The sequence below is a fragment of the Dreissena polymorpha genome, chromosome 14 (genome assembly GCF_020536995.1).
Source record: "Dreissena polymorpha isolate Duluth1 chromosome 14, UMN_Dpol_1.0, whole genome shotgun sequence".
NCBI lineage: Eukaryota > Metazoa > Mollusca > Bivalvia > Myida > Dreissenidae > Dreissena > Dreissena polymorpha.
The window spans coordinates 15,444,875-15,456,255 of record NC_068368.1 but is presented as its reverse complement, the minus strand read 5'-3'; the positions used below and the strand labels follow the sequence as shown (position 1 = coordinate 15,456,255).

Here is an 11,381-nt window from a genome sequence, read left to right as displayed (position 1 = left end):
TATTTAATTGCACTCTTCCATTTTCTATCTCGTGGCCTCGACTTAATTACTAACGTTCGTTAATCACTGGCTCCACATCTAATAAATAAGTGACGCACAGTGGTGCTATTCATGCCATGTTTTGAATGTTCTTAACAGTTACGGGTTGAAATGTTTTGTCATTGTAGGCATTACCCCAAAACAGTACTTTGCCGCCATTCGCGGTGAAACAGAATAAACGTTTGTATGCAAGATCTGCTCTTCTTTGGCACATAACGGAACGCAGGTGGGTTCGGAATATTAGACCGTCAACTTTTCTTCAAGTCAGCTTTATTTTAAAATGCAACTTAGATCACTTGTGATGCAATATAAGTTATAAGTAAATGTCATTTGTAACAGCAGGTGAACAATACGATACGCATGTCGTTCCTAGAAGAGGCTGCAATGGCATTGCGACCGAGGTCATGGAGACAGAAGACACGCCTGTTGATGAACATGTATTGTGCAACTTTCCATAATTTCTATATATATTTACATACAGCATTCATAATCTTCAACTTCAACTATTGATGTTACTTATCCTGGGGTACTAACGTCAGTGAAATTATATCTGAAGAGGAAGACATCAGCCGTGGTTGCGATATTAGCCTTACAGTACATACTTCATTCCAAGAAACAAGATAAGCACTAGAAAAGTAAGTTATAATGGGGGGGGGGGGTTAAGTTCTAATCGTCTGACTCGTTTATTACAGGTGATGATCGATGTCGTTTTCCTACGATACTTACCCCATGTGATTAATTCCAGGTCCCTTAAAGACGCCGCGCCTACAGAGTCCTACACAGAAGATACGCCTGTGACATTTGAGGTTGTAATAGGCGGATCGAAGTGATTTAAAGACCTTCTATGCGACAGCATCGGCTACACATACGTCGTCAAGGTAAGTTATCCACGCATAGTTCAATATGTGTGCATATCTTTTATGAATACTTGCCCATCTCTAATACGAACCGTTTGTTATTTTAGGAGCGACATATTAGCAGTACTGTTTGGTGGTGCAGTGTCCGGAATAAATCAAATAAATGTCCAACACGTGTGCGGCAATGCAATGATAGTTGCAGCCGACTTAACCACAGCCACTCGCCAGTCCTTTCAAAAAAGAGTCCAATAATTATAACTCAGAAGGTATGTGCTTGTTAATTTTTTTAATCAAAAACATGTAATGGTTGTTCTGATTGATAATGGTTCACGTCGAAAGAGGCTGTCATAAAGTTCACCCTCTACATGGTACGATATTTGTATCTTCGTGTATTTGCAGGCCACACAATGTGCTAGTCAACAGATCTTCGCCGCAGAAAGTTGCATTTTGGAGACCGCGGCGAGCGATATGCTGACATCAACAGACATCGAGCACCCAAATCTGGACTACATCATGCGGGTTGTGAACAGAAAGAGGCAACGTCCAGATGACCCACAAGATATGGACTTTGAGGTATTTCATTATGAATTAATATAAACTGATGATAATCTTACTTTAAATAAATTTACACATCCATCGCTTGACGGAGATTTTTTCATTTTTAGTTAAAAGAGAACTTCCTGCCGAAAGTTTTTTTTTAAGAATACATTCGAGTTGACGGGAGGACCCACATAATCTTCGCCACCGACGAGCAGTTGAGCCTCCTTAAGACCTTCAAGTGATGGTATTTGGACAGTACATTTAATATTTGTAAATCATCTTTAAGAAACGACGTATGTGAGATGTATAACATACTGATTATCGTTTATTTTCAGATTGTGCGAAAATCTGATGAGTGTACACGCTTTATGGGGTCGAGGCGACTGAGCAAAACAGATCTTCCTCGTATTTGTGTTGATGTCTGGCCGACGAACAGTCGATTACGTCAAGATTCTGCAGGTTAGCATTTAAATTTCTAGTGACTTGAAATTTGAAAAAAATTGAAACTCGAGTGAATTAAAACGAAATTTAAAAATGGGAGTAATGCTCACATTTTTGAAATATTGCAATGTGCTACTCTTGTCTTCAGAAAATTGGCTGTATGTTGTGACGGGAAGTGGAGATTGACGAGTTTGTGGTGGACTTCGATAAAGCCATATGGAAGGCCATACGCCTTCGGAGAGGACGCCAAGATATATACATGACGGCGCCAAGTGCAGGTATATCTTCATGATATTTGCTCAGTTTCCTATTTATTTAGACGACTTAATTATATATATATACAATTAAGTCGTCTAAATAAATAGGAAACTGAGCAAATATCATGAAGACGAATTTCATTTAATTGTTACATTTCTATATTAGGCTAAGGGGCTCGCTGCCGAGAATGCAATGAGACGGGAAACGTACTCATAAATCAGGAAACTACTGTACGTGTCTGTCTTTTCTACCGTCAGAACACATATCTTAGGTATTCGACTCTCTGGTGGAAATTGCGCCTTGTCGTTTCGATGGACTGTTGAGTAACATAGGATCAACTTGGTTTATGTCTTCGACTTGGCATGTGCCATGCTGGTCGGTGTTTGGAATGAGTATTCGAACGAACAATGATGTAGATGGTAAAACAATTCTCAATTTATGAACTCAATTTATCACTGGGGGCTGACGAGGTCAAAGCGTAGTCCGTTTCGCTACGACGTCGAGTATATGTTTTACTACGAAAACATTGTTTAAATACACATGACATCGAGAACGGATTAGTCGAACATTGTGTTTAAAACATGTAAGATTATGATTTTGTAATAGCAAAACTCTGAATTTAAGCACAATGTCATTTCATAGGTCTGTTACATCAAATTATAATCCAAGATGTGTCTGGTTTATGCAGTTAAACATGAAATATACCGACTTGTAATTTCTTTCGAAACAAAGCATTTGAATAATTAAAATATATGTTCTTAACCTGTTTTGTACTTTAAAATGTGTAATGTACACTGAATCAAAGTAAAATGTTGTTTTATTTCATTTAAGTTACCGTAATTGGCTATTTTAACAGAATAACCACCTTATGCATTTCTTCAAATCAAAATAATTCGATTTTAGCTCAAAATAAACTTAAAGGTTGCAACTACGCGCATTTGTTATTAGTTTGTTATTGAAAATAAGTACCTACCATTACTGGATGCTCCGTTCTCTAATCCATAAACACAAGAAAATATGAAACTCGCCTGATTAAGTAGTGTATTTACACCATGTTTTCGTAGTAAAACATATACCCGACGTCGTAGCGAAACGGACTACGCTTTGACCTCGTCAGCCCCCAGTGTTTATAGCAACGTTAAATTCTACATATCAATATATCTCCATCAGTTTACTTCATAGTGAAACTTACATGCTGACAAGGGTTATATGTGCGAATGTTTTTATGATGGTTTTATGCCATTGTTCATATAAATTTCTAAGTACAGACGAAACTGTATCTTTATTTCAAATTTAATTTACCGGTAGGTTGGCACATACGTCTCAGTGGGAGTGCGGGGACTGCCCCTCATGTACCTTCCCATACGTCTACTGTCGGACGAGGCAAAAATGCGCTTAGGCATGTTCAGCTGGCTATTTAGCTTCAAGCTATCCGCTATCATCGACGCCAGCAGATATCAATGCAAGACCAGATACATCCCAGCAAACAATCTATATGGGACCCAAATGGGTCCCATGTGGGCACCTATATGGGCCCCATGTGGGCTGCCAACATGGGACCCAGATGGGAAGTGCAACCGGGCTCCACATGGGTCCCATCTGGGCTGCCCCATGAAAGTATATGGGGCAGCCAGGATGGGACCCATATGGAGCCCGGTTGCACTACCCATCTGGGTCCCATGTTGGCAGCCCACATGGGGCCCATATAGGTGCCCACATGGGACCCATATAGGTCCAACATGGGCATCCCTTTTACTCAATATGGGCTACATACGGGTAGCCCTTTTACTCAATATGGGCTACATACGGGCAGCATTGTACTAAATATGGGCTACAAACTGGTAGCATTGTATTCAATATGGGTACACAGAGCCTGTAAAATTTGGGACAACGCATTAATGGAAATTCAGGTGATGTTAGAAATAATATGTAGGCTGCAAACATGAAATACTGTGTGTTCAAATTGAACATCAGACAAAAGATTCTTGTACATGTACTTTCCATTTCATTTTTTTAAAATGTTTTATCTATTTCTTCTTGCTGGAACAGAGTGATATCAAAGGGTTTAAGAGCTTAATAGCATTATCCTGCAAGAAATACAAGGTTTTTGTTAAGACTTAAAAATTTATTAAAGTACTCTCAACTTTTATTCACATAAAGTATTACACACATATACATGGATTCATACATACATAGCAGGAGGATCCCACGTTAACTATTCTACCAGAAAATTCTAAAATAATATGGTGATTCCTAACTTTTTGAATGTAACATCAGCAAAAGTATTTTACATAAAGTAGCTAACGAAAACATGTTTCTATCTAATGTTCTATCTGCATGGAGTAATGTTACTCATAATATATAAACCCAAACCAACAGTATTTTATGGAACAATAAAGACATAACTTCAAACAATAAGACGTTTTTCTATAACATTATATATGTCGACCAGTTATACGACTATAGAATTAAGGACTTCTATTATTTTTACATATACAGAATACCTTCAAGTATTTTCCTGATTTACTACACATTACTACAAAACATACCCATGCATATTAAATCTTTAACCAATACAAATAACACACCATGTACTCAAAGAACATTCGTGGAAAACATACTTGCAAGACTAAACAAAATATTTTATAAACTACAAATTAAAAACCCTGCAAAAAAATCCAAAACTGAAATAAATGGCAAATCCTTTTTCGAGAACAAGTCCATATTATTATCTTTGATATCTTCATACATTCTAGTGTTTTTCGTAATTGCACATGATATATATATATATATATGTCTTTTAAAACCTTCAAAAACTGGAATGCTGTTTCTTCTTTTGCAAAGGAATATATACTGTTTCATTTCCAGATAAAAAAGATTGTTTGCTTTCTTAGAAGATGAGCCTTAAAGGAATGGTTTAGGATTAATGGAGAAAAAACTGTCAATTACATTTACAACATTGCTTAATATATTTGATAAAAAAGCTTGAACTATGCAGCAGTCCTAGAAAAGATGGATCGTAGCTTCATCACCAAGATGCTATTCAAACTCATCCATTTGCTCAAATGTTCCAATTGGAAGAATGATGTTCTCTGGCAGTTGCATTGGCTCGTCATCAGTAGCTGACCTAGCCAAGAGCTGCTGCAGCATCCGCTTCATTTCCCTGTTCTTGTCTCTCATTGTTTCCAACACCGTTAAAATCTGTGTAACTGCATCTGACGACAAGAGAAAAAAACAACTGTACCTAAAATTATGTTGACAATAATATATATCACAGCTGGGTCAGATATAAGTATATCGGATGTGTGCCGATATAACGGCGGCGGGCCCGATTTGTCCCAACAGCTGTTGTACAGCTAGGGCTGATTATAGCAACTTGCACCTATATGCCCGTCAACGTCAATCTGTTTCTTTTATTAGTAGAAGTATGTATTATTATAGATCACTAAATGACTGTGTATTTTATATTTTTTAAGTTGGATTATCTGTTTACATCAATTATTTATGTAATTAACTATCAGGTATTTTATAAGCAGTAATTCCAAAACTGAAATAATTTTAAGTTAAAGTTTCAAGCACAAAAATCAGTTACTTTGTCCTATGAACTGTCTTTGGGAAGGCTCTTCAGCTGCCTGGACCTAATGGGAGTGACCGGCCTCTGTCATGCACTGCTGGACATTCCTTGTAAAGACGATGTTGGCAAACGAGGCGGTGGTGAATATTTTATTTTCTGAAATAAATTTGTACAATAAACATTACGAATTTAATTATTTCTTAATACACAGACTTTTTTAACATTCTGCAAATATGTGTTTAAATAATCCTAAAAATTTGTCCACAGGCAGACAACCTTGGCTTGCTTGCAAGTAATCAAAGACCTATAAAAAAACATTATATTATACGTCTTTGATGCAATACGTTTAAATTAATATTATCAATGTATGAGATAAGTAAGATTCTCATGCATTAGCATGATTACTAATTAAGTGTTCCATTTTTTCAGACATGCGCCTGTCTGCTATAAATAGTTTGTATTGAATTTTGGGCAGAATCAAGTTGAATTAAGCAGTTTAACTAAGAGATTGATCTATGGCGACAATCGAACGTAACGACTTACGTCGCGAAAATACATGGCAAAGGCAAAGCGAATAAAGAAATCTAATAATTTGCAATTCAAATTATTAAACACACAAGCATTCATTGGAGTTACAGATAAATAAATAATGCGTGATCAGCCATATATATCTGATTTCAAAAGAAATATATAATTACGTGTTTAATATCACAATTTAACAAATTACCGTTTCGAGTGTTTTTGTTTTGAATGCGAGGCGAGGCGGAATTAACATCTGCGCATGCGCATATTATTTAAATACTTTATTTTTCTGCGCGATTATTTAAATTAAAATTATCTCTTGAAAATAACTACATATTAATCATAGTATATACATTATTTAAAACAAAGCAATATCAAAAACAGAATTTTCAAAAAATGTGCGCCCGATAGCTGATTTTGTACTTTGTTGGGCGGCCCAAATGGGACCCGTATGGGACCCATATGGACTGCATATTATTTGCTTATGCATTGATTTTATATTTTGGGGTAAAATATTAGCAGTTGAGATCAAGTTTGTCATACATACGTTTTAAGAAATGAGTTTTTAATCAAATAAATAAAAGTTTATATCTTTATCCTGATAGCGCAATAATATGGGACCTATATGGGACCCTTAAGGGCATTCCCATATGGGCTAACCCATATAGGTCCCAAATGACTCCCATTTGGGCTTACCCATATGAGTTTGCCCAGAAACAGCCCGGTAGCTGATTTTGTGCTTTGTTGGGCGGCCCAAATGGGACCCATATGGGACCTATATGGACTGCATATTACTTGCTTATGCATTGATTTTCTATTTTTGGGTAAAATATTAGCAGTTTAGATCAAGTTAGTCCAGCATACGTTTTAAGAAATGAGTTTTTAATCAAATAAATACTAGTTTACATCTTTTTCGTGATAGCGCAATAATATGGGACCTATATGGGACCCTTATCGGCATTCCCACATGGGCAAGCCCATATAGCTCCCAAATAACTCCCATATGGGACCCGTATGGGACCCATATGGGCCGCATATTATTTGCTTATGCATCGATTTTCTATTTTTGGGTAAAATATTAGCAGTTTAGATCAAGTAAGTTCTACATACGTTTTAAGAAATGAGTTTTTAATCAAATAAATACAAGTTTACATATTTGCCCGATAGCGCAATAATATGGGACCTATATGGGACCCTTGTGGGCATTCCCATATGGGCTAGCCCATATTGGTCCCAAATGACTCCCATATGGGCTTACCCATATGGGTTTGCCCAGAAACATCCCATATGGGACCCATATGTGCATGTTTGCTGGGATGTAGCAAGGTCAATTGTGGTCCATGCACAGGCGGTGCGAAGTTTCAGCAACAGCCCTGCTTAAACAGCTGAGCACAAAATACAAGCCCTGTGCTTGAACACATGTTTTAAAATAGAATGTAAATATCGTGTAAATATTGAAATAAAAACTAAAATAAAATTGTTAAAAAAAATGATAAAATACATAGATGCGTGTCTCCTGCCATTGTGTACATATTGTAAAGATTTGATATTGTGTGCAAATATTGAGTAAAAGTAAAATCTGCATCAAAAACATTTGTTTAACTGCATTTTTTTAAATATTAAAATAAAAATTAAAAACCATGAATACATCTTTTACCTGTGTAAATATGTGTCTGTTATAATTGTGCATATGGTGTAAATCTTTAAAAAATATTGTGTGAAAAAAGTGTTATTTTGTAAACATATTGCAATACAAAGATTTAAATTTACTCTGAAAGTGTTTCTCATTTTTGTGTATGCACAAATTACTCCTCTAGAACCCATTAACACACCAATAGTTTGAATAAGGTACGAGTTGACTTAGGTACGAATTGACAACAGTTTACTTGGCTACGAGTTGACTGAACACCCCTATTTCACTTCCGGTCAACTGAAAGCATGTTTGCTGAAATCTAGAGACTATTTGGTATTATTACATATTACTAAGTACATAGTATTATGCACTAAACGGCATTTGTAAGACTTGTATAGACATATTGACGTTTGTAAGTTTAGACTGTTGCTTAAATCACTGCCTTGACAAATATTTGCATTTAAAAAAAGTAGAACATTTCCAATATGGCGGGAATATTTGCCAGGTGACTTAAAATTAAAACGAAAGTAGCCTATAACATCATAGGATATAAGGTCGATTTACCCAATTTGTTATTCATGGTGAAGAATAAACGGGGTTTTCAGGTATTTACACAAGGGCTGGACAGAATGTAATCACACCATTAGGAACTTTATTTTTGTAGATATCTCGAGTTATTAAAATACAATTGCACAAATCAATAGTGCTTAATAGACTGTTTTTCTCGCAGTTTGTGCAGATATCTGAATAAGAATTAATTCTTGATTACATCTGAAATCGGTTACAAAATTTCATGTTGCGTAAAACAATTGTGTACAAAGAATGTTGTAAAAATGAATTTTTTGTACAAGAACACACGTTTATTAAATAAAGTAATTCTGATGTTTTTCACATTCCCATAAGCAGCATAAAGATCTGTCTTTTATGCACAAGTTGAAGTTCATAAGAAAACTTAAAAAAAAAGTTATTTAAAATAAAGAACCACTTACCGTCTTGTATTAATCCATTTAAGTTAAAAGATGGAACCCCAAAAAGTAGCGTGATTCTGCACCACGGCTCGAAATTAACACCCGCAAAATGCCAGTGAAAAATACCAATTGCGAGTTAAGATTTAAGCCACTAGTATTTTTTTGCCAGTAAAGAAATAGTGAAAAAAAAATTTGCTAAATGGGCTCGACGTCGTGAACGCTAACCCGTGGTCAATTTATAGAATGTCCGAATACCCGTATGCAGAAGCGCACACCTTGTATGTAGACTGGTATACTTGTAGTACAGATACACAGATGGTATTGCTACAAATTATGTCAAACAGTCGACTATTCACACATATTTATTGAACTTGAAAAGACATGGCGTCGAAGCGAAAAATAACTAGTTTCTTTTTGCACACAGACTGAAATAACAATACGAAAGATAAAGCAAAGTTAACCGTTGAGTAAGAAAAAAATTGAAATTAAATCTTTCTACCAAAACAGTGAAACAGTGGGAAAAAGGACTTTATATAAAACTAAAATTTGCGAGAATGTTTTTGAATTTGCGAGTTGGTATTAAAGCTGCTCGCAATGTTTTGCAAGTGGTAAAAAAAGTTAAATTCGAGCCCTGTTGCACCCTTAATTCTAGTTTTAGAGACAACGGACTGCTGCATGTACTGGCAGTAGATTAAATTACTGTTTGTTTTAAATGAATGATCGCTTAATATGGGAGGAAATAGTTTTTATGAGAAGTTTAAATTGCCTTGAATCAGTTTACTTGCAATAATCCAACTCCCAGCTTTTGACTCTCTGGGTCGCTGAAAGTTGCAACAGACAACAGCATTTTTCATGAAAACTCTGCAATCCAGGCCATGGTATTTAGTTTTATCAAGAAGAACTTTGAGCTGTCGAATGATTATGTAATCATAAAAGCTCAAAGCATTCAAGAAGAACTATAATTTCCTTGACCAAATTGCATTTTGTGGCTTGCACATTGATTTATGTCCTCACGTTTTTTCCTTCTTTATAATTTACCAGTTACAGCCTTTTCCCAATCAAGTAAAAGTTACATAAATAAAGTTTTCGCACTGTCCGTCTGTCTGTCACACTTTTCGTGTCCGCTCTCTAATTCAAATAGTTTTCATCCGATCTTTACCAGACTTGGTCAGAAGTTGTATCTAGACAATATCTAGGTCATGTTCGAATATGGGTCTTGCCGGGTCAAAAACTAGGTCACGGGGGTCACTTAGTGCATTTCAAGGATTTGGTATTTAGGTTTCGAAAAATGCTCATAACTTCTTTCAAAGCATTTATAGGGGCAGTGTCCAACAAATCCATTGCCCGGAGCCCGAGGGCTCCCAAAATTTTTCATCGGGCTACTGAAATTTTCCAGCTCAAGCCTGCTGGGCTACTTTGAATCTATAAGAGCGGTAGCCCGTTTTATTGACAGACATACGTAGAATAAACACGCTGACCATGTGTTTGTACACTGTGTATTGCTTATAATCCGATAACAAAGTGCAATCAATTATCTAATCAGTCACCGATCACTTGCGGTAATGTCGATTGTAAACAGTAACAGTGTATTTTAATCATTAAATCAGAATCAACTTTTGTCGTCTGCAAATAATATAATGAGAGCCGGTTGGATAGTTTGCGCACATGATGCAACGTCATTTCGCAATTTGGACTTCTTTGTTAACCGCAACAATGAGTAAAAGTGACGTTTTTGATGTCCAAGGACGCCGAACATTATATGAATCAAAACAATAGCGGATTCTTCAAAACGGTAACGAAACCGAAAATGAATATTAATTACAACGGTGTGAACGCGGTTACAACTAGTGCTGCAACAATATACCGGTATATCGGTATACAGAGTTTTCCCTAAGAACCGGCCGCCGGCCAAATTGACCGGTTCAATCGATTTTCTGGCCGGTTCAAATGCTGGTAACAAAAAAAAATAATGAGAGGTTTTGCAACTTTGATCGATGTATTTGTTAAAGTTAAGAAAAGACGAAATTAAACAAGCAAAAACATCGATTTAACATCGTTTTGTTTATGTTCTTTATACTTCCGTGTGTACGTTTTACCGAACAAGTATAATTTATAACGGCGCTTCTCATTGGCTGATTATTTTGAGTACGCAAATAACTACAAAACGGCGCTTCTCATTGGCTGATTATTTTGAGTACGCAAATAACTACAAAAATCGTAACCACATGGTTTTCTCAAAATGAAACGAACCCTGAGAGATTTTTTCAGTGTGACAGCGCCTTCAAAACGTCAGAAAGGTTTGTATTGATGAAAATCTCGATGAAAATGCATGAAAGAAATTATTCAAACAATACTTTTAGTTGAATAAAGTTTGCAATGCTGTGTTAGCCAAATACACGTGTTCAAACCCGACCCCTTGATGAGAAATAAATGGCTTTGGCATAACCAGTAGCTTAGTTATTGACTTGTTTCAAAATTCATCGCACACTATGCACAGTATAATTATTTGGCACTCCCCTCACAAATTTTTTAAAAAATTAGAAAAATTC

The 11,381-nt window shown here is 36.1% G+C and overlaps 1 protein-coding gene and 1 long non-coding RNA gene across 5 annotated transcripts in view; one reads left to right on the top strand and one right to left on the bottom strand.

Annotated features, from left to right (window-relative positions):
• Nucleotides 1–4,259: 4,259 nt before the first annotated feature.
• On the bottom strand, nt 4,260–7,548 carry LOC127858523 (uncharacterized). 2 transcript variants are annotated; one of them, XR_008038955.1, is made up of 3 exons: nt 6,437–7,548; nt 5,728–5,865; nt 4,260–5,350 (listed from the first exon to the last, which is right to left on the bottom strand). It is a non-coding gene; the product is annotated as an uncharacterized LOC127858523 (long non-coding RNA). The 2 variants fall into 2 exon arrangements; XR_008038954.1 differs by having other exon boundaries at nt 5,728–7,548.
• A 571-nt stretch (nt 7,549–8,119) lies between these two features.
• LOC127858800 (tudor domain-containing 6-like) overlaps nt 8,120–11,381 on the top strand; it is a 108,580-nt gene continuing 105,318 nt past the window's right edge. For all 3 annotated transcript variants that reach the window (XM_052396087.1, XM_052396086.1, XM_052396085.1), the window contains exon 1: nt 8,120–8,197. The gene's annotated coding sequence lies outside the window, so the exon portion shown is untranslated. The remainder of the gene's footprint in view (nt 8,198–11,381) is intronic.